This window comes from Pleurodeles waltl, chromosome 2_1 (assembly GCF_031143425.1).
Source record: "Pleurodeles waltl isolate 20211129_DDA chromosome 2_1, aPleWal1.hap1.20221129, whole genome shotgun sequence".
Classification (NCBI taxonomy): Eukaryota; Metazoa; Chordata; class Amphibia; order Caudata; family Salamandridae; genus Pleurodeles; species Pleurodeles waltl.
The window spans coordinates 494154179-494178150 of NC_090438.1; the positions used below are offsets into that span (position 1 = coordinate 494154179).

The following is a 23972-nucleotide window of genomic DNA, read 5'->3' on the forward strand; positions in this document are numbered from 1 at the left end:
CTGGTATTTGTATGGGTTATTCATCATTGCACCCACCTGCTCCAGTGGGAAACAATTAGGAAGAACAGCAAACCTTTAAAATATTTTACCACACAATCATCAGTGCTTCTTTCTCTTGTTTCATTTGAAAGAGCTTAATCTCATCACTGATGACTTCTTTAGAATATAAGGGATTGATGCGGTAGTGCTTATACATTTTGTCTGATCATGATTGATCAACTTTTTCAATCTGGCCACTTGTAGACAAAGTTTCATCATCCACATTTGGTCTATTTTGCCTAACATCAACATTTTTATAATAAAAGTTATTTTGCACCAGTTATAATGTTGCTTGTTTAACTTTATTAATATCAACAAACTCTTGTCAGATTGTTTTATTATTAATTGGTACACCATTTACTTGAATGATAAGTGATTCATCAGTCTCTTTGTCTACCCCACAGTTTCCATATTCTGTTTAAAGGCTAATGACAAATACACTGCTCTTGCGTTAAGGCCTTTCTGTAACTCTGTTGAATGTAAGTTACCTGTTTTTGGTCCAATCGTATAACTGCTTGACATCGATGTACACATTGAATAAGTATAGATTCATATATATTTAAATCTCCTATTTGCTCTGGAACAGTCACTTCATTTTATTTTGTTATGTACTGCTATAGCTGGCATGTTATTATCCTTAACCCCTTCGCTGCCAGGCCTTTTCCCCCTCAGGTGGCAAGCCTTTTTTTGGCCATTTGGGGCAGTTCACGCTTAGGCCCTCATAACTTTTTGTCCACATAAGCTACCCACAGCAACTTTGTGTTATTTTTTTTCCAACATCCTAGGGATTCTAGAGGTACCCAGACTTTGTGGGTACCGATGAATGAGACAAAGAAATTAGCCAAAATACAGCAAAACTTTAGTTTTTTTTTCAAAACAATGGGAAAAGGGGTGCAGATGGAGGCTTTGGTTTTTTTCCCTGAAAATGGCATCAACAAGGGGTTTACGGTGATAAAATCGCCATCTTCCCAGCTTTCAGGAACTGGCAGACTTGAATAAGAAAACCCCATTTTCAACACAATTTTGGCATTTTACTGGGACATACCCCATTTTTGCTATTTTTTGTGCTTTCAGCCTCCTTCCACTTAGTGACAGAAATGGGAGAGAAAACAATGCTGGATCCCAGAAATCTAAACATTTCAGATAAGTAGACAACATTCTGAATTCAGCAAGGGGTCATTTGTGTAGATCCAACAAGGGTTTCCTACAGAAAATAACAGATGAAAAAAGAAATATTGACCATACTAGCATGTGAATTACAGGGCATTTCTCAATTACACGTCTTTTTTACACACTGTCTTACATTTGGAAGGAAAAAATGAAGAGAAAGACAAGGGGGGCCCCCAAGTCTCCCGATAAAAATGGTACCACACTTGCGTGGGAAGGCCTGATGCTCATCGACAGGAAACGCAACATGGACACATCACATTTTTACATTGAAATCTGAGGTGTTTTTTGCAAAGTGCCTAGCTGTAGATTTTGGCCTCTAGCTCAGCCGGCACTTAGGGAAACCTACCAAACCTGTGCATTTTTTAAAACTAGACACCTAGGGGAATCCACGATGGGGTGACTTGTGGGGCTCTGACCAGGTTCTGTTACCCAGAATCCTTTGCAAACCTCAAAATATGGCCAAAAAACACTTTTTCCTCTCATTTTGGTGACAGAAAGTTCTGGAATCTGAGAGGAGCCATCAATTTCTACCCAGCGTTCCCTCAAGTCTCCCGATAAAATTGATACCTCACTTGTGTGGGTAGGTCTAGTGACCGCGACAGGAAATGCCCCAAAACACTGTCTGGACACATCAAAATTATCAAATACAAAACGACCTGTTTTTTTGGGGGGGGGCACCTGCATTTTTGGTCCTGGGCTCAGCAGCCAGCTAGGGAACACCTACCAAACCCACACATTTCTAGGGAGTCCAGGGAGGTGTGACTTGCGTGGATCCCCCAATGATTTCTTACCCAGAATCCTCAGCAAACCTCAAATTTAACTAAAAAAATAAATTTTTCCCACATTTCTGTGTGGGATCACCGCACCGGGACAAATTTCCTACCACCCAACATTCACCTCAGTCTTCCAGTAGAAATGATACCTCACTTGTGTAGGTGTGCCAAGTGCCTGTGACAGGGAAGAGCAAAAAAAATGTCGAAATTTAGGGGGAACCAAAAGGGCAGTTTGAAAAAAAAAACATTTTTAGGCTGACAAGTGCAGCAGAATTTTTATGAGTATACATGGGACAATGGTGGGTGGTAGGAATTTTGTGGATTCCTGCAGATTCCAGAAGGTTCCATCACAAAAATGTGGGAAAAATGTGTGATTTCCAGCAAAGTTGGAGGTTTGCAGGGCATTGTGGGTAAGAAAATGGTGCGGGGTGCAAGTGAAGCACCTTATACATAAAAAAAAAAAAAAAAAAAGACCTCTGGTGTCCAGGGGTTTTCTGCTCCCGGGGGCAGATCAGCCTAATTATATTGCCAGGGGGGGCAGAAATGGCCTAAAAATTATTTCCCCCCCTAGGGAGCAGCCCTTACCCAAGGGGCCGCTCCCCTTATACGTAAGCTTAAGATGAAAAAAAAAATCCCTGGGGGCAGAAATGGCACAGAAACAATTTGGCCCCCCAGGGAGCGACCCTTGCTGAAAGGGTCGCTCCCTAAACAGAAAAGAAAAAAAAACAAAAATAAATAATCCCTGGTGTCATGGAGGTTTTCTCCCCCTCTGGGGGCTGATCGGCCTAACTATATTAGGGGTTACATTTATTATTGCAGTATTTTCATATAGCTTGCTGCATGGAAAAGTCAAAAAGTTCCTTTGCTAATAATCAAGCAGCAACTTCTTGCCACTTTGTTTTGTGTTCCTCTTCAGTTTTGTAGAATACATCTGCTTTGTGAGTTTTACTTTTGCAGTTAGTGCGTCAACAACGAATACAAATATAGTTTGGTTTTTCAGAACACACTATGTTAAACTTTATAATCTCTTGTGCAAAGGTCTCAGTGGTAATACCTGTGCTCTGTTCCTCAACACATATATCTACAACTTTCACATTTTTCCTAGACTGCTCTTCAGGACCAAAAAAACTGCACATCCTCACAAACCTTTTCTACCTCTGCTACTGTAACATGTAAAAGTACTCTGTTAATCTCTTCAAAACATAAGGTTGGAGTCTTCACAAAGTAAAGCCTCATGACCAAATTTCACATTTTTGAGTAGTGAACTTCCAACATTCTAAAGTGATGAAAGGTGTTTTGGCACACTTTCTTTGATAGACATGCTAGTGAAAATCCTAGTAAATTACTATATTGTCTTACTTGCATAGATCTAATTCTTGCAAAATGTAAATGTTTTGTTTGAGACTTGTTCATGGAAACTCAAGTACAGAAGTTCTTAAGAAATCAATTAATTGCTGATGAATACTACAAATGCTGCAACAGTCCCATTTGTATACAGGGGCCTGTCTTTGCCTTTTTTGAACCTCTTCAGCTATCACCTCTTCAACATTCCTAGGTACACCCTCTTCTTTTTCAACAAGACCTTCATCCTTCATCTCATAACATCGACCAGATGACTCAACTGCATGCACTAATGTGTTCTCTTGGAAATATCCTACTTCATTAAAGAAAGGCTCTATACTGGAGGTATGCTTCCATTCATCACTAAATATTTTACAAAAATTACTTTTATTAGCAAATCTTTTCCTTTGGCTCTATCTCTTCATACACAACACTGTTTCACCCAGTGGTCTCTTTCTAGTGAGAATCAAAATAAAAAGCTTCCTCTTATCAACTAATGCCTCAACATGTTTTTTGTTTCAATACTTCTCTTCTTCTTTTGTACTGCTTCAGAATGTTAATAAGATTCTGAATTACCCTGCCACGAAACATTCTAAGTCTAATTTTCCTAAACCATTGCTGTCTCTTGGTTAAGCTAGCTGCTTTCTTTATTGATTTCTTACTGTTAATCTGACATGATTGTTTTCCTTTGCTAGCTAATTTCAACCTTTCCTGTTTATTTACTTTTTTTTTCAGACTTTGCAGTTTCCCACATACAACTTATAGAATGTTTTTCTTACCAGCAGCTCTTTTCTCTTTAACCACATTGTCCACATGTTGTCCCTTTTGTTTCTCTGTTGCAAGTATATAGTATGCTTTCCTCAGTTTCTTATGTGTTTCTTTTTTGTCAGCATTTTAGATGTCTGTTTTTATATATAAATAGTTGTCTGAAATCAAAACACATAACAAGACATTTACACTTTCATTATATACTGTTCAATTATATATCATAAGCATGTAATTCTACTACAAACACTTAGGAGGCTATGTTGCAGGTACTCTATGTCTGCTGCTTTTCATTTTTAAAGCAGGGTATACGTGTGTCTGCTATTATAGGCACCAGTGTCTGTCTTAGTGTTTTAGTGTGTGCAACACTGTGTACGTGGATGTGCCACTGTATATATGTGCCTGCACATCTTATCACATGTATCAGTGTGTCTCTGTGTACTTTAGTGTGTGCATAAGTGTGATTCTCAGTGTGTTAGATTATGCATCCATCTATGCCTGGGTGTGTCAGCCTATGCATAAGTGTGTACCTGGGCGTGTTAATGTATGAATAGTATATGACTGGGTCTATCACTGTATGTATAAGTGTTTCATTGTGTGTGCTAGTGCATACATGACTCTGTCCTTGGTGTGTCAGTTTATTCATCAGTCTGCTTGTGCGTATTAATGTATATATCAGAGTCTATCTCTGTGTTTTAGAGTATGGTTCAGTGTGTTAGTGTGTGCATCACTGTGTACCTAGTTTTGTGAGTGTATGCATCAGTATGTGTCGTTGTGTGTCACTGATTCAGTGTTTCACTATATGCATTTTGTATACTTTTGTCTGTCACTGTATGGCTCAGTGTGTGCATCAGTATTTTATCATATACATCAGTGTGTCTCCTTGCGCGGTAGTGTATGCATTAGTTTGAGCCTGGGTGTGAAGATGTGTCGATCTATTCCTGGGCTCTTCAGTATATACACAAGTATATTATTGGGTGTGTTGTTATATCGGTCATTATGTGACTGGGTGAGTCAGTCTGTATATGACTGTGTACGTTATTGTCTCAACACATGCATCCTTGTGCTGCTGGGAGTCTCAGTGTACACAGCAGTATGTGCCTGGGTATTTCATTATATTTGTCAGTGTGTACATGGATATGACATTGTATGTATCTATATCTGTCAGGGAGAGTCAGCATATGCATCATATTGGTCCTAGGGATGCCCATGTATGTGTCAGTGTGTGCCTGGGTATGAGTGTATGTCTGAATGTCTCATTATACATATCAATATCTGCCTGGGTGTGCCACTGTATAAATGAATGAGTGGCTGTGTGTGTCTATGTGTGTTACTGTATGCATCACTGTCTGAGTGAATGTGTCACTGTATGTGACAGTGTGTACTTGATTGTGTTATTGTATTTTTCAGTGTATGCCTGAGTGTATAACTATATTTATTAGTGTGTGCCAGAGTGTCTCCTCGTATGAATCAGTGTGCCCCTGTATGTATTACTGTGTGCCTGGGAATAAAATTGCATGTATGAGTATGTGCCTAAGTGTATCAGTGTATTCATGAGTGTGTGCCTGATTTTGTCCTGGTATGCATCAGTATGTGCCTGGGTGTGGCAGTGTGTGCCTGGATGTCTCAGTGTATACAAGAGAGTGTCCCTGGGTGTCTCAGTGCATGCATCAGTGTATGCCTTCATGTGTCAGTCTATACATGAGAGTGTCCCTCTGTGTGTCATTGTATGCATTAGTGTGTATATAATGGTGTGTCACTGTATGCATCAGTGTGCCCCTGTGAGTCTCAGTATAAGATCAGGGTGTACCTTGGCATGTTAGTGTAAGCATGAGTGTATGTCTGGAAGTGAAAGTGTATGTATGAGTATGTCACGGTCTGTCTTAATGTATGCATGAGTGTGTGCCTGTGTGTACTCTGTGAATATTTTTTCCAACATATAATTTCCTAAATATCTTTTTTATAATTTGGGTGAGTACAACTATGGTTTTTAAAACAGGTTTGTGACACGGTATAGTTGAGACACTGGACCTATAATACACCATATTAAACTAAAATGGCTGAACTCATAAATTATAACTTCAAACTATGGCCCTCATAACATTGGCGGTCAGCTGACAACCAAGCCGGCGATAGCAGGCCGGTGGAGAAGACTGCCAAATTATGACCATGGAGGTGATCTCTTCCATAGACAGCCAATGTGCCACCCGAATCGGGAGTGTGGTCTATCCACTGACCACAGTGGTAGCCCTCCTCAGGCAGGCAGACAACAACCCGCCCACGGCCGCCATGGAACCAGAACTGGAAGTCCTCCCATTGCTGTACCATGTGATCCAGGAGTCCAGGAGCACCAATGCCGATGAAGACGATGATGGTGAGTACAGCCTCCTTGCACACAAGGGTGGGAGGGGAAGTGACACACACACACACACACAACTCACAGCATACACACACACCACACACCCAGAACCATCTGCAGAAAAAACCCACATCAACATAATCCAGAACGAAAGAAAGCCAGGACACCTTTGCTCTAACCACTGTAATATGTTGGGTATAGTGATCTCAAATAAACAAATATAAATATTTAAAGATAGGGCCATGGACCAGTCCAATTGAAGTACAATGCCACAGGGCAAGATCCAAGGTCCAACTTGACTACTGACAGCCCAGTCACTCCAGTGAGCACAGGCATCATGGAGATGGTAGGCAGGCACCTCAGAGGGTGGGGGATTTCTTCATGGGATGGGGGTCCTTGGGCTTGGGTTTGGGAGGGGGCAGGTTCTTGCTGTTCTGTTTTTGGGGTGGAGGAGTGGCCTTGGGATAGGGGGCTGGAATGCCACTCTTTTTCCCCTATAGGCAGGAGTACTCTTCGGGGGAGGAACAGGAGTCGACTCGGAGCTGGAGGTACTGGGCTGGAGGGGTGGGACTTTTCTCTTATGGGCAGGACTGGGGGTTGGGGGAGGGAAGAGGTGAAGGCGAGAAAGGAAGAGCTTCTTAGGACCAATGGGGCGGCGTGTGGGAGGAGGAATGGGAGTGGAGGTAGAGGGAGTGGTTGTAGGAGGAGGAGGTATGCTGGACTTGGGGGCAGGAGCATGGACAGTGTGCATGTGTGAGGTGGATGGCTGTTGGGTGTCTGAGTGGGAGCATTTATGTGTCTTTGGAGGGGGCAGACAGGGTGGGGGAGGGCAAACAGGATATGTGTATGCATGTTGTGGTGGTGTCTGAAAGTGAGGTGGGTGTGCTGCATAAGGTGGTGATAGTGGTGGTGGTGACTGCACATGTGGGGTGTGGGGTGCATGTCTGCATGTCAGCTGTTGTGGTGACTGTGGGCAAGGCTGTACGGGTGGCAGGATCTCAGACTGATGATGCAGTGCATGCAGCTGTGAGTGCTGATGTGACTGTGAGGGAGAGGAGCGGGAGACACTGGAGACAGTGTATGTTATAGTATGTGCATCTGGGTGTTGGCTGCGTGTGTGCTTGTGGAGTGTGGTGCTTGTGTTTGTCTTTGCAAATCCTGTCTGTTGTTCTGTGTGCATGCTTGTCAGATAATGTGCATGGGATGGGTTGGGGGAGAGGGATATGGGACGGAGAACAGGTAGTTGGAGGGGGGATTGAAAAAATAGGTACACTGGCTGCAGTCAGAGAGGAGGCCAGAGCTTGAAACGATCTCAGTAGGGCAGTCTAGCCACTGTGAATGTCCTCCTGGAAGGCATTGCATTGCTGGATCTGGGATGCCAGCCCCTGGATGACATTCACTATGGTTGACTGCCCTACACATATGGATCTCAGGAGGTCAATAGCTTCCTCACTGAGGGCAGCAGGGCTGACTGGGGCAGGGCCTCAGGTGCCTGGGGTGGAGGAGCCCCTCCTGGGTGAGCGGGCATGGGCAACTGGGTGGGGGCTACTGGGAGGGCAGTACTGGTACTTGGGTGGCGTAAGATGAAGTAGCTGGGGTGGTCCCAGAGGGGTCCGCCACCACCAGGGAGCTCCCATTGGAGGAGGGATCTGAGTCTGTAGGGGTTGCTACTGTCTCCCCCGTGGTGCTCCCCTCAACCTCCAACCCAGTGGTCCCCTCTGCGTCTGTGCTCTCTGCCTCCTGGGCCCTGTGGGCTTCAGCTCCCCCACTTGCCGGTGCCCCTACTCCTTTACCAGATGATGCTAATGCACACATGGACCTGATGACAAAAGGAGAGGGGGAAGAGAGAGAAAGGTAGCACAGGGTCAATCACAGCACCAACAGCACATATGGCATACACAGCACAATCACTCACTGGTACTTACATTGCGCAGTATGGACCACAGTGACAAACCGTTGACTAGATACAACAGCAGTAAGGAACCCAAACACTACCAACTGCACACCTATTGGGACTAACTAAGCCCTGTCTGCATAGTATGCTAGCAATACCAAAAATGCATACTACCCTACAGAGCACACAGGAATAGCTAAACAGGCATTCCACTGACAGGAACCTTGCACCCAAACCCCATGGCAGGCAACAAATACAAAATATCACACAGTCTGTACTCAACCCCTTGTGGCTGCTGTTCTGCCCTCAAGTGCCCATCCACCTCAGTATTGGCCACCGCCAGAATGCGGGCCATTAAAGGGGTCAGGCTCCGATGGGCACCAATCCCTCATTGGGAGGCCGTCCCCAGCTGGGCATCCACGGCCTTCCGGGCCCAACGTCTCAGGTCCTCCTTCCATTCCCTGCAGTGGGTGCTCCGCTTACTATGGACCCCCAGGGTTCGCATGCCCTTGGCAATGGCACACAACAACCCATGAACTATACAATCCAGTCTGTCACACAAATGGCTCACATACTGCATGAAGCTATGTCGCATCCAACATACCCATTATGTACTCACCTGTTGGTCTGGAGGCCCATACAACTGCCTATGCAGAGGTAGGACCCCATCCACAAGCTTCTCCAACTCCTCGAATGTGAAGGCTGGGGCCCTTTCCCCTGTAGCATGGGCCATCGCAGGTTCCAGACACAGGTTACAACAGCACACACAGTGGAGATGTAGTACTGTGGAATGTCAGGAATCAAGTGAAGTGTTAGAAAGAAAATGGCGGTCATGTCCGTGGCGTTGAACACCGTCAGCGCCGGCGTTGATCATCATTGGTTCCTGTACTGCATAGAGTCCCATGTTAGCCAATGAGGATTTGCACAGCAGTGCAGACTGCCTTCGGCCATGACGCCTAACGCCAACGTAGTGAGGTCACTTCTACCTGTCACTGCATACAGGACAGGCAGTTGCCATTTCCTACTGCTAGTACTCATGTTGGGAAGATATTATGCGTCATTGGTATTGACTGTTCACACCTAAACAATTCCAGTCTCCTACATACATACATGCTCTATGTCCTATGATGTTGTGTCCATAGGTCCTGTAGTCACACACATTTAACTTTTGGCTCACTTAGATACCAACCACTGCAAAGGATGAGGTAACAACAGTGTATTGATGCGATGGCTACAGACTGCTTAACAACACCTGTTTGATGAGATTCTATTTTACAGGACATTTGCACAGTAAGATACAGTCCATTACCTTGCACATTTCTGTCTGATAAAGCACTATTACACCAGTTGTGTTCAAGAATGTTTATTGAAGTGACAATAATGAAGTTACAGTGCAATAGAGTGGGCTGATGGTTGAAGTAAACCACAGTGTAGTGCTCCATTTGGTCAGGAGCACAGGTACAATGTCCAAGGGCCTATAGGATGAGGAGCAATGGCAGCCTAAAATGAATAAGGTGACTTAGTGGTACACAAGAGGAACATTCTGGAGGGCTTATTTCCTGGCAGTGGTGTTGGTCTTGGCAACAGTCTCTGGTGTCCATCTTGGAACATTTGTGGGATGGTTCTTCTGCTGCAGAGGGAGGGGTGCTGCTGGCCTGTGGGTCCTGTGGCAGGTCCTCCTGTGCACTAGCTGCAGCAGATGTTGATGGTTGCTGAGTGGAGTGGCTAGTGGTAGTGGGCAGCTGGTGTATTCTGTTCTCCTGCATGGTGTTGGCCATGTGACCCAGCACTCCTTCAACGGAGGCCGTGTTGGCATTTAGGCACTGCAACTGCTGCATTACCTCCTGGTGGTGTACCCCCTGCAGCCGCTGGTTCTTCTGCATGATTGTGATAACCTGCCCCATCCTGTCCTGGGATTTTTGGTATGCCCCAAGGACAAACATGAGTGCCTCCTGGGCATTCAGTTCCCCAGGCCTGCCCCCCCCGGTGCACAGCTGACCTGCCGATGTCCCTTGCCCCCTGTGCCTGTGTCCCCTGAACGGTGTGCCCATTCCCACTTACACCAGGACCTTCTTCGTCTTGCCTGTGTGGTGTTGACTCTGGTCCCTGTACAGGTGGGCACACTATTGATTGACGTGTCCTGGGGAGAGGGGATTGGGGATGTTGGGTGGCTGCTGTGGTGTTTGAGTCGGACAGGAGGGCCCTGTGGTGGACTGACTGTGGAATGTTGAAGTCGATGGACCTGTGGTCCCAGATGGGCCAGGGAGTTCATTCAGCTAGGGACATCTAGAGTTGCTGTCATCACTGGGGTCATCTTCTGGTGGGGGACTGAGTTGTTGTGGCACCTGCTCACTGCTGACATTGGCTGGAGCACCTGTGGGGATGTAAGTGATTTGTTAGGGTCATTATCTGTCACATTTTCCTCATTTCTATCTTTCCCTGTGGGTTTGATGTTGTCTTCCCACCTTTGGTAGTGTAGGGTGTTGGATTGTGGGATTGGTAGTGCTACATGCATTGCTGGTGGGTGTGCATGCAGTGCTGGGAGGGGTGTGCCTTCAGTGGGGGTGTGCCTTCGGTCATGCAGGAGTACAGATTTACCTGTGGTCATTGGGGTGGTGTACTGTATGGGATGGAGTGGGGTGAAGGAAGTGACATCCTGTGCAGTTATTGGTGGTGGTAGCTAAGTAATGGTGACTTACCTGTGTCCAGCCATCCAGTGACTCCAGTGAGGCCCTCCGGATGCAGGATTGCCATGGCTTGCTCTGCCCATGCTGTCAGCTGTGAGGGATGAAGTGGGGGTCCATCGCCAGTCATCATGGTACACCTGGTGCCTTGATGCAATGGAACGCACCTTTCCCCATAGGTCGATCCACTTTTTTCCGATGTCATCCCTTGTGCATGGCTATTGTCCCTCGAAGTTCACCCTGTCCACGATCCTCTGCCATAGCTCCATCTTCTTGGCATCTTCTTGGCAATTGAGATCTGCTGGACCTGTGCACCAAACAGCTGTGGCTCTACCCTGACAATTTCCTCTACCACCACCCGTAACTACTCAGCTGTAAAAAGGGGGTGCTTTTGTGGGGACAAACCTATTGTGTGTTTTGTGCAGAGGGTGTTCAGTGTTGTGGTGGGGTGCGTGGTGGGTGATGGGTGACGGATGCATAGGTGGATTTGGGGTGTGTGTTCAGTTCTGCAAGGGATTCCCCTGGCAAGTGTGAAAGTCTTTTTATGTTTGCAAGGGATTGTGGGTTGTGTGGCGGTGTTTTATAGTGCTTTTGATGGGTGTGTAGAGTGTGTGTTAATGTGTCAGGTGTGGGGTATTTGAACTGGCCAATGTTGGCTTGTAGTGGTGATGGGTGCCCAATTCCGCCACGGCGGTGTGAACCGCCAATGGTTGGCCTCCATTGAATGTCCGCTATGGTGATACGTGGGCCGTAATTTGGAGGGTGGTGTTTTGCTGGTTTGGGGGTGTGGGTGGTGGGTCTGACAGTTTTTTGCGTTAGTTGGGTCTGGCGAACATTTGGTTGTGGCAGTTTTCTGTCTGATTTGTGTTTGTGTGCCATAATCTGGCGGGCGGATTACAGCCTCCATTGTGTTCTGTTGGCGCCATCACCACAGCGGACTTTCGGAAAAGACCCCACTGTCATAATGACCACCTAAATCTCTTACTTTATAAGCACATATCACCCACCCTATAACCTACATATATTCTACTCTATTCATACGTTATAGGTAGTAAAAAGGAACTCTGAGTCTTGGAAAGTAGTTATAAATTCAAACTCAATTTAGAACTGAAATTCTGCATATAAAGTCTGCTGTACGACACAAAACGTATGAATTAAAATCTACTAGTATTAATCATTTTGTAAAAAAAATACATTTCTACACATGTTAATAAAAGTATTGATACCTCTCTGGCTGTAACTGAGACACTATACTTTTGTCTATGTCAGATACACTTTTGTCCCTCTTATCTACAGACACAGTTATGATTACATATTTGTTGTTAACATATACCCCAATGCACAAACCTGTTATATTGCTTTCATTGATAGAACTATTTTCTCTTTATAAGCATTAAATCTCAGCTCTGTTATGGTACTTTGTGCAGCTGGAGTTACAGCTCCCAGTGTAGCTTTACGATGGAGTTGTGACTCCAGATGGGGGTTTGAAAATGTATTTGCTATTGTGATTCAGTAATGTTTCAGGTACATTTGGAATACAATGATGATACTAAATTGGAAAATTATTTTTTTTCTAGTTGCTACTGTACCAAACCCTCTTTTATTTGAAGATTGAAAGTCTGCTTTTTTTAACTGCCCTTCCCCCCAAAGTCTTTCACCTCAGCTTCCATAGCAACTTCCTTTCGAACACCCCCCTGTACCAGTAATTCAAAAGTTCACATTACTGTCTGTCAGCAGCATACTAGCTTTACATTTTTCTTTAACTGGTGTGGTTGACTGTTACAGAATGTAAGCATATCCAAATTAGAATTACTTGTTTGTGAAGTGAACAGAGCTAATCACAGATCTACTGACTTCATTTTAAATCACAGACTATTTTTATCCACCAATGTATTTACAACATTCAATAAAATGTGTGCTTTTTTTAAACCAGGAGCTCTCCTCCATTTTAACCACCTCGCACTTTGAAAACTGCCTCATTAAACTCCCGCCTTCTCCTGTGTGCTACCGCTCCTACCCTTGAAAATGGTCAAAGTGTGGATTCTAGGACATAGCTATGTTTTCTGGGCTAATGGTTAAGCTAGAAAAAGTGGCATTGACAGGGACCTGCGGTTGCCTAATGTGGATGTTACTTTGGCTGGCCAGACAGGGCAAAAGTAGCATCAACTGCCACCATTGGTTGAAAACATTGTGGATTGCCAACCCCCTCATCTCATGATTGTGCACTTTGGTGGTAATCACTTGGACACACTGGCTGGGGTAGTACTGAAAATCCTAATGAAGGATGCCTTTGCACAATTAATGCCACTTTCCCTCGCACTGCCTTGGTGTTCTGCAACATATGACAAAAGCAGAAATAGAAGTGGTCAACTGAATTCTGCCCACAAATAGGCAAAGCCAGGTACATGTTAATAAAACTGCTTCAGCTTTCGTCAGAGACAATAAAATGGGCTTTATCTACAATAATAACCTGCACTTCTGAGCAACTTGAAACTCTGCATCCACTCTTATGTATACAAATCATATACACAGAATAAACACAAAGGCTCTTCATAGAGCCACCCTATTTTCAAAACACTATTTAAATTTCACACACAATCAGATTTTTTTTAACAAAAAGTTTTGGAGTTGCGACTTTGTTACGGATCTGCAAACTAAAAACACACATTCAATGCAGAGCACCCAACTTATTGTTCATATGTCTTTGTTTCTTTCTCTCTGTGTCCCAATACATTTCTGAATACCTCAGTGGAAGCCTAAGGGGTCTGTGAGTGGATGCATGAGTGTCTGAGTGGGTCTATGAGTGTCCATGTGTGAGAGTCTGAGTGGGTCTGTGAGTGGGTGAATGAGAGTCTCACTGGGTCTGTGAGTGGGTGTATGAGAGTCTAAGTGGGTCTGTGAGTGAGTCAGTGAAAGTCTGAGTGGGTCTGTGAGTGGATGAGTAAAGGTCTGACTGGGTCTGTGAGTGGGTGTGTGAGAGAATGAGTTGGTCTTTGAGTGGGTGTATGAGTGTCACAGTGGGTATGTGAGTGGGTGCATGAGTCAATCAGTGGGTCTGTGAGTGAGTGATTAAGATTCTGAGTGGGTCTGTGAGTGGGTGTATGAGGGAGCCTGTGAGTGGTTCCATGAATGTCATGTCTGAGTGGGTATGTGAGTGGGAGTGGGAGTGTCTGAGTGGGTCTGTGAGTGGGTGTGTGAGTCTCTGAGTGGGTCTTTGAGTAGGTGAGTGAGTCTTTGAGTAGGTTTGTGAGTGGATGCTTGAGTGTCTGAGTGAATCTTTGAGTGGGTATGAGTCTCTGAGTGAGTCTGTTAGTGGGTGCACGAGTCTTTGAGTTGGTCTGTGAGTGCATGAGTCTCTGAGTGGGTCTGTGAGTAGGTGTGTGATTTTGTAAGTGGTCTGTGAGTGGGTGTGTGAGTGTCTGAGTGGGTCTGTGAGTGGGTGCATGAGATTGAGAGAGTCTGTAAGAGGGTATATGAGTGTCTGTGTGGGTCTGTCAGTGGCTCTGTGAGTGTCTGCCTGGGTCTGTGTGTTGGTGTGATTGTATAAGTGGATCTGTGCGTGGGTATGTGAATGTCTGACTAGGTATGTGATTGGGTGTATAAGTGTCTGAGTGGGTCTGTAAATTGATGTGTAAGTGTCTAAGTGGATCTGTGATTGGGTGATTGAGTTAGTTTGTGAGTGGGTGTACAAGTGTGTGAGTGTCTGAGTGGGTCTGTCAGTGGGTGTACAAGTATCTGTGTGGGTGTGTGAGTGTGTGTGGGAGTTTGTTCATGCGTGGGTGCATGAGTGTGTGAGTGGTGTGTGAGTAGGTGTGTGAGTGTCTTATGGTGTCTGTGAGTAGGTACATGCCTGTCTGAGTGGGTTTGTGAGTGAGTGTGTGAGTAGGTTTGTGAGTGTCTGAGTGGGTCTTTGAGTGGGTGTGTGAGTGGGTGCATGAGTGTGTGACTGGGTCTGTGACTGGGTTTGCGAGTGAGTGAGTATGTGAGTGGGTCTATGAGTCTCTGTGTGGGTCTGTGAGTGGGTGTTTGAGTGTCCAAGTGTGACTGTGAGTGGGTGTACAAGTGGTTGTATGGGTCTGTGAGTGTGTATGTGAATGTGAGTGGGTCTCTAAGTTTGTGAATTAGTATGTGAGTGGGTCTGTGAGTGGGTGGGTGAATGTCTCAGTGGGCCTGTGAGTGGGTGTGTGAGTAGGTTTGTGAGTGGGTGCATGAGGGGTCTGTGAGTGGGTTTGTGAGTGAGTATGTGTTTGGGTATATGAGTGTCTGTGAATTGATGTGTAAGTGTCTAACTCGGTATGAGAGTGAATGCGTGTGGGTCTGTGAGTGTCTGGGTCTGTGAGTGAGTGTACAACTGTCTGCATGGGTCTGCAAGTGGGTGTGTAAATATTTGAGTGGGTTTGTGAGTGCATGCATTAGTATGTGAGTACGTATGTGAATGTATATATTTTATTTATTTTTCAGCAGGGTTTGTGACTCCATCGCAATGGTACATTGGCGGCCACCCTTAGCGTAAGGACGGAGTCTCGACTTCACACATGTGGAAAATGAAGGAGTTTCAGCTTTTTTAAACTAATAAGGGAACACCTTCTATTCTTTTTGCCCTCTATTTCCATGTCCCTGGACAGTGCCCCAGTTCATGAAATGGCAGCCAAAACTTTCTGCGCAGGTTGTGGCTAGTCATTATCACTACTGTCTCTGGCACATGGAGCTGCTATGCTCCAAGCAAATTTGTTTTAAACTTAATAACTAGAAAACCACTAAGAGAATTTAGACCAAATCACAAAAAAGCAGTTTCTGGACCAAGAGCTGGTTTTCTGCCAAATTTGGTGTAAATCCATCCGGTGGTTCAGCCACTATTCCTGTTCAAAATCCTTATGGAAATTAACTTAGAGAAAACACATTTTCGGACCTGTACTTTTTCTTGGCCCCCGCTTGATGGATCACCCCAAATCTTTGTAGACAGCAGCTGATGTGAGCGTCTTTTTTCTGAAAATTTCATGAAGCTTCGTCAAATGTGCTAAAGATAGGGGCAAGTAATAAAATGCCTTTTCTATAGAAACTAGGTCCTAAGTGAAACTACCTACTGCTGACTGCCACTAGGTTATATGTAGTTATAGTTAGGACAAAGTTTCTATAGAAAGACAGTTTTTTATTTTGCTAATACCTTTTGCACTGCTTGATGAATCTTCACAAAATTATCCAAGAAAATACAATGCTCGCTTAAGCTGCTGTTTAGAAAGTTTGGGGGTGATCTATCCACGGGGTGCAAGAAAAATGGGGTCCCAAAACACTTTTTCCCCATTAATTTTTCCATAGGAAAAACTGAACAGAAATAGTGCCAAATCCACTGTAGGGAGTTGCACTAGATTTGGCAGAAAGGTAGATCCTGATCCTCAAAACTAAAATTTTTTGCTTTGGTGTGAATACATTCAGTAGTTTTGAGAAATTTAGGAGATCCAAGTTTGTGTATCTAGGGATGCAAAGGATTTGCTACCCCTCCCGATCTCGTGCTGAGATCTGATGGGCTGGCAGCACTTCAACAACAAAGCCGTTGAAGTGTTGTCAGCCATCTTGGGACTCCGCTGAAGGCGAGCCACAGATAAAAGAATAAAAAATACAAAAAGGGGGAGGATGTGAACAATCTGACCCCTTCGCTCCGGTGCTGGAGTACCAAAAGGACCACCCTAAGGCTACAAAGTATTTTTTTAACTTTTTACTGCGAATTCCCGACGGGGTAGCAAATCCACTGTAATTTTTTTTTTTTTAAACAAGCACGGGTTCCTGCAATTGTCTTTAAATAGGCCCCCAGGTGGGCCTTTTATTATTTTAATAACACTCCACTCTACGCTATTGCAAGCTATATGCTGACCCTATGCTTAACCACTTTGCTAGATAAACATATGTTTGAGGTGAGCAAATCTAGAGTGTCCTGGTATTGCAGAGTGCTCCTTACTGGAGCTACTCTCCACCTAAACGTGAGAACTACCCAGAGTTCTCTGAAGGGACTTTGTTTTGATATATATATATATGTGATACCCAGGACCGGTGCATGAGAAATCTGGTTGCACAGTGTTCAAAAACCATGCTGCGTGGGGTTTGTGTCATTATCAGCAGCTGCAAGAGGGTGATGTGTGTCATTCCAGCCTCAATGCGTCGATCTCCCAGCCACAATGCAGGGGGAGTGTTCATTTTCAGACGCGAAGCCGGTGGCGCATCATTTATCAGCCCCGTTGTGAATGGTGCATCGAAAAATTTCCTGCACGACATTCTGTGCATGGATTTCAGTTCTTCTTCCAACTTCACCTTTCAAGGGCCCAGGGACTGGGTTGGACACCACTTGGCAGGTCAGGCGTTTTAGCAGAGAGTTCAGGTGCTGGCAGAGGAAGTCTTTGATGGCCGTGAGACTTCAAAACAGGAGACAAGCTCAGTTCAAGCCCTTGGAGATTCTTCTCAAGCAGAAATGCACAACAAAGTCCAGTCTTTGTTCCCTTTCACAGGCAGAAGCAGCAATTGCAGGAGAGCCCAACAAAGCACAGTCACAGTCAGGGGCAGCACTTCTCCTTAGCTCTTCAGCTCTTCTCCTTGGCAGAGGTTCCTCTTGATTCCAGAAGTGATCTAAAAGTCTGGGGTTTTGGGTCCACTACTTGCACGCCTTTCTGCCTTTGAAATAGGCAAACTTCAAAGGAAAGTCTTTGTTGTTCACAAGATCCTACCTTGCCCAGGCCCCAGACACAGACCATGGGTTGGAGACTATATTGTGAGAGGGCAGGCACAGCCCATTCAGGTGTAATTGACCACTCCTCCCCCCCACTCTAGCACAGAGGTCTGCTCAGGATATGCAGGCTACACCCTAGCACCCTTTGTCTCATTGTCTAGAGGGGATTCACAAATAGCCCATCTGTAAAACTGGCTCATACAAGGAATCCACAAACAGGCAGAGTCACAGAATGGTTAAAGCAAGAAAATGCCCACTTTGTAAAAGTGGCATTTTCAAACTAACAATCTAAACACCAACTTCACTAAAAGCTGTATTTTTAAATTGTGAGTTCAGAGAAACCAAACTCCATATTTCCATCTGCTCCCAAAGGGAATGTGCACTTTAAAGTTATTCAAAGGCAGCCCCCATGTTAACCTGTGAAAGAGATAGGCCTCACACAGCGAAAACTGAATTTGGCAGTATCTCACTGATAGGACATGTAAAACACATCAGTACATGTCCCACCTTTAACATACTCTGCACCCTGTCCCTGGGGCTACCTAGGTCCTACCTTAGGGGTACCTTACATGCATGAAAAGGTATGTTTTAGGCCAGGCAAGTGGGTACACTTGCCAGGTCAAATTGTCAGGTTAATACTGCACACACATACACTGTAGTGGCAGGTCTGAGCCATGTTTACAGGGCTACTTATGTGGGTGGCACAACCAGTGCTGCAGGCCCACCTTAGCATTTGATTTACAGGCCCTGGGCACCTCTAGTGCAGTTTACTAGGGACTTACTAGTAAATCAAACATGCCAATCATGGAAAGGCAATAACACATACATTTTAAACAGCAGCATTTGCACTTTAGCGCTGATTTTAAGTGGTAAAGTGTTGAGAGTACCAAAGACAGCAAAAACAGAGTCCAGCACACAGTCCAAACATGGGAAGCAGAGGCAAAAGAGACAGGGAAGACAAGGCCAAGGATGCCAGGTCTAACACACACTCATATATATATATATTTTTTTTTAAGATGCTTTCTCTTTTTCTCTCACACAGGCACATAATCACTCACCTTTCCAAGTATTCAACGCTGAAAAATGTGAATTATTTTTTAAGTCTGCTTCATAAAACAATGAAGCCTCCTGTTTAGTGCATTTCATTATTAGGGAGATAATATTTTCTTGTGTTTACAAAGAGTGAGCGAGAGTCATTCCGTAGTCATTACTGGAATACAGTGTCTTCCTTGAGTAAAGCGGTCACTTTATCTGTGTGCTTAGTAAAGTCATTTGGATAAGGGCAAGTGAGATCTGGGCCAAATGACATCTCTCTGGGTGGTAAATAAGGATAAAGACATACTTTGCGCTAAGCACAAGCAAGGTCTCCGGTTCTTAATGCCAGTGTTCCAGGAAGCCTTCACACTTTAATTTACTGTTCCTTAGAGTGCTGTTTTCTCATTAACAAATGTTGTTATGACAGGTTGATTGATTTGCTGGCTGCAAATCACCCATTTTGCCACCTCGGCCTCGCAGTAGAATTTGATTTCAGGCCGGATATAAATGTGAAGTAGAGATAAGCGCTCATACACACAATCAAATAATAGGAACAGGAGCCCGAACGGTGGTTATTAGGTAGTGCTACAGTATGTGCTGGGTGTATATCAGAGGAGAGACATACTGTAGCAATCAATAGAATTTGAGTATTTAGCACAACGGAAAACTTGCCCTCCTCTGACAGAGAAGAAAACAGGCAGCAGAAGGTCCCAGCAAAATTATCCGAACGCGGCTGTTCTTTCTTTATTCTTCATGTATTTCAGGTAGAAATCTAGTATTCTTTAATAGCGTTCTCCTTGAGGTTTTGAAGAATATGCGATTGTACACGTGTCCCTGGTTGGTTTCGTACGCAGTGCTTTAAATGGACCGGTACTGAGTAGCGGCATTTTTTTATTTTGAGAGGGAGAGTACCTGGTCTTCACAAGAAAAACGTAATACTTTTAATTGGAGAGTACTGGCTGTTCTCAGAAGCAAGTAGGCACTCTTATACAGAGTACCAGCACGTGTTCTATTATTCCTTATTAAGCACTGTTCATACGTAATAGAAAAGTGAGGGGCACATGAGACGTCTCTCTAACTTATAATAATAAGGAAAGGATGACAAGGACCCTGAATTATTTCCGTTGGTGATGAGAAAATATAGAAAGGGAGAATCTGCTTAAGAATATGAAAATATTTCCTGTCAATCCTGATTTCAAAAACAAAAGTTAACTCGACTCGTAAGAACAAATGTTGGTATCAGTGCAAAAGAAAATGGATGCTATTCTGCTTTAGTAAGTTATGAGGTCGGTTTTGTGCCAATTATTACTGTGCGAGTTTATAATGCGAAAAGATTAAAATACCGACTTTTGCAATTGATATGTTATGGCATTTTCCCTATTCCACTGTTCGTCTGCACAGTTTCCTTCAGCTAGGATCTGGAGGAAATTTCCAAAGCACAACTTGGGAATTCAATTGAGAGCAACATGTGAAAATTCTGCAATGGTGAGAAGAAAAAACAGGGTAAAACATTTCCAGATGATATGCAATCAGGGAGTACTGTTCCGTTAGTCCATCAGCACATTACTGGTGGTGTTTACAAAGGTAAAACAGTGGGAGCATCCCTTATAGGATGCACTGCCCCTCACCTACCAAAATGGCATGCTTCATCATTGGAATCTGCCCCTCACTGTGCAGGCTCTGCAATGCCTAGAGCAGGCCCCTCAAATTGGGGTTCTTTGCCAGAGATCCTTTTACTCAGACTACTGATGATTAGGCAGTATGAACCGCCCTGAACCACGACTCCATAACAACAAAGTCGTGGACAACGAAAGCAGAACAACGCTTTTGTTAACCACAACTTTGTTGCTTTGTGCCTTAACCACGCATGTGCTGAACCATGCACATGCGTGGTTAAGGCACAGAAGAAGGGAGTCGGCTGATGAGGACGACTAAATGAGTCAGGTAAGTGGGGCTGTTTTAGGGGCTGGGGGTTGTGGTATGTTTAGTTTTAGGGGTGGGGTGGGGGGTTTGGGTTTTAGTTTTAGGGGCGGGTGGGGGTTGGGGTACTTTTAGTTTTGGGGGTCAGGGTGGTTTAGGGGAGGGGGGTCGGGTTATTTTTTGTTTTAGGGGCTGTTAGGGGTGGGGGAAGGGGGGTCGAGGTATTTTTAGTTTTAGGGGAGGGGGCGTTGGTGCGGTTTAGGTTTAGGGGCGGTTGAGAGAGGGGAGAGGTGTTTTTAGTTTTAGGGGCAGGTGGGGGGTCAAGGTATTTTTAGTTTTAGGGGAGGGGGCATCAGGGCAGTTTAGGTTTAGGGGCGGGGGAGGGAGGGGAGAGATATTTTTAGTTTTAGGGGTGGGTTGGAGGGGTCAAGGTATTTTTAGTTTTAGGGGTGGGGGGTTGGGCGGTTTAGGTTTGGGGAGGGGTATTTTTAGTTTTAGGGGCAGGGTGGGGGTCGGTATTTTTAGTATTTGGGGTGGGTGGTCGGGATGGTTTAGGTTTTTAGGGGTGGGGTGGGGTGGGGGATTGGGGTGGTTTAGGTTTTAGGGGTGGGGGTTGTGGTGGTTTTAGGTTTGGGGCGGGGTGAGGTGAGGGGTCAGGTAACTTTAGGGGTGAGTTGGGGGGGTTTTAGGTTTTAGGGGCGAGTTGGGGGGGTTTTAGGTTTTAGGGGCGGGGTGGGGGACTCAGTTAGTTTTAGGGGCGGGGTGGTTTTAGGTTTAGGGGTGGGGGTTGGGGTAGTTTAGGTTTTAGGGATGGGGTGGGGGTTGTTTTAGGGGTGGGGGTTGGGGTGGTTTTAAGGTTTAGGGGTGGATTGGGGGTTGGGTAATTTTAGGGGCGGGTGGGGGTTTAGGTTTTAGGGGAGGGGTGGGGGCTCGGGGTAGTTTTAGGGGTGGGGGTGTTGGGGTGGTTTTAGGTTTTAGGGGTAGGGGTTGGGTAGTTTAGGTTTTAGGGATGGGGTGGGGGATGTGGTTGTTTTAGGGGTGGGGATTGGGGTGGTTTTAGATTTTAGGGGTGGGTTGGGGGGTCGGGTAAATTTAGGGGTGGGGTGGGGGTTGGAGAGGTTTAGGTTTTAGGGGCGGGTGGGGGGCTCGGGGTACTTTTAGGGGCGGGGTGGTTTTAGGTTTTAGGGGTGGGGTTGGGGTACTTTAGGTTTCAGGGATGGGGTGGGGTTTGGGGTTGTTTTAGGTTTTAGGGACAGGGTGGCGGTTGCAGTAATTTTAGGGACGAGGTGGGGGGTTGGCGTAGTTTTAGGGGAGGGGGTGGGGGGTTTGCGGTAATTTGTAGGGGTGGGGGCCCAGGGAGGACGCATGCTGGAACCATGCATGCCTATCACTAATGCCTTTACCAGGAATGCCTTTACAAAGAAAAATTGTTGTTAAGGCATTTGTGGTAAAGGCATTAGTGGTAACAACACGTTCGTTGTTCCGACCTCGTTGTTCAGGCATGCGTTGTTCCAGCATGCGTTGTTCCGACATACATTCTTAGGCAGTTGATGATGCCGTTCACCCAGCTCTTTAGAGGATATATTAGATCTGGGGGGGAAGGGGTTAAAATTGTCTGTGGGTTACCAAATATGCAATGCTTATTCTTTGAAAGAAACTCATGCCAGGATTAAAGCAGCCAGTGAACTACGGTCTTCAAGGTACACTGGATTTCAAGAACATCACAGAACAAACCTAAAATAGGCAATTAATAAACTAACAGCTTGTTCTGGATGCCAACGCTTAGATCAATAGAAAACTAGCATTATAGAAGGAGAGAACAATAGCACAAAATGACAATCTGTGATGAATGTGTTAAACAAGGAAATCTTTGGAGGACGTCGAAGAACTGTCTAGAACTGAAAAATAATTAGGGCCTCATTTACGAGGCATTTGCTTCACCAGAGTGTCATTTTTAGCAACGCTTCCGTGGTGCTGTGCCCTACTCCATATCTACAAGGCGGGGTTAAGCGGCTTTTTGTGGCTTAACACGGCCTTCTAAATATGGGCTGCCCAGACACAGTTTTCTGCTGCAAAGGGGTGTGCAATGGGTGTTGCTGTGGGTGCATCCACACGACACCCATTGCTTTTTGATGCTGCCCGAGATTTACAAGAAATTGTGAACGTGAGGCAGTGCCAAAAACTAACGCCACCCCAGGGGCAGCTTTAGAGTGCCACAAAAGGGAGAAATACTTTTATTTCTCCTTGTTTTTTGCACTATGTGTGCTGCATTCTGCCATTAATGATTGTTTATGTGCAGGAAGTTATCCCTCCTACACATAAATAATCACCCCTGCAATGCAATGCAATTCAGGCATCCTTGCACTATTGTGTAAGGGTGGCTGCATTGGCACTAGGCAGAGGGGAAAACACAGGGATGCGCCGTATTTTTGTAAATATGGTGCATCCTTGTGTTTTGGAAATTACACAGCCCGGCGCAGCAATGTTGCTTGTGGCACCGCGCTGAGCCATTTTCTACTAATTGAGGCCCTTAGTGCATTCATTTGACACACAACAGACTGCCTCCTACAAGCAGCCTCTACTTTAGCCTCACCACTTTCATCACCCATAGGCACTAGAATCCTTTTACTATCTTTGAGGTGCTGACAGTTGTGAAGAGTAAGCATTACATTTTTGACTGTGTGAATGTTTTTGGTTGTTTTAAATTCTTGTCTGTCAGTTTGTGTCCTGTGCTGCATTTCTTCTTTCTATGCTGTACAGCGCTGTGACCTCTTCAGCTAGCCTTGTCTGCACTTAATGAAATTGCAAAATGAAGTACATACATAAGATGTAGAAAATTAAAAAGGAGAGCGCACTATTTGCCATTCAAACCATACGCTGTTTAGGCATTACATTTGTTTCTTAGGGTGGATTAGCTACTTCCTCTTTTCCGAGCATTGGAACGGACAAGCATTGTTTTCCTAACAAAATCTTGTAAAAGGTAGGTCTCTTTGACTTAACATGCTTTTTCTTCTAGTCTGAGTAGTTATGAATGAAGAAAAGGTTTGAATCCACAGAAATTGAAATGCTCTTCATTAAGAATTCATCCCACGAGCAACTCAGGATTCAAAAGGTTCTCTGAAGGCACCTTTGAGTGGAGAAATGGCAAACACACACAACATTGAATGAATATATTTACTTGAGGGTAATAGGTTAATGGACTCCAGTTCATTTTTTGGTTTATCAAGCAAAATAGAAAAAGGCATCTTCGGAAATTGGGGAATTGATTTAGAATACT

The 23972-nt window shown here is 44.9% G+C and overlaps 1 protein-coding gene across 2 annotated transcripts in view; it reads left to right on the forward strand.

The window, feature by feature from the left end:
* The window catches only part of LOC138265768 (gamma-aminobutyric acid receptor subunit gamma-4), a 1864369-nt gene that overhangs the window by 925193 nt on the left and 915204 nt on the right, over positions 1-23972 (forward strand). The gene's annotated exons all lie outside the window — the stretch shown is intronic.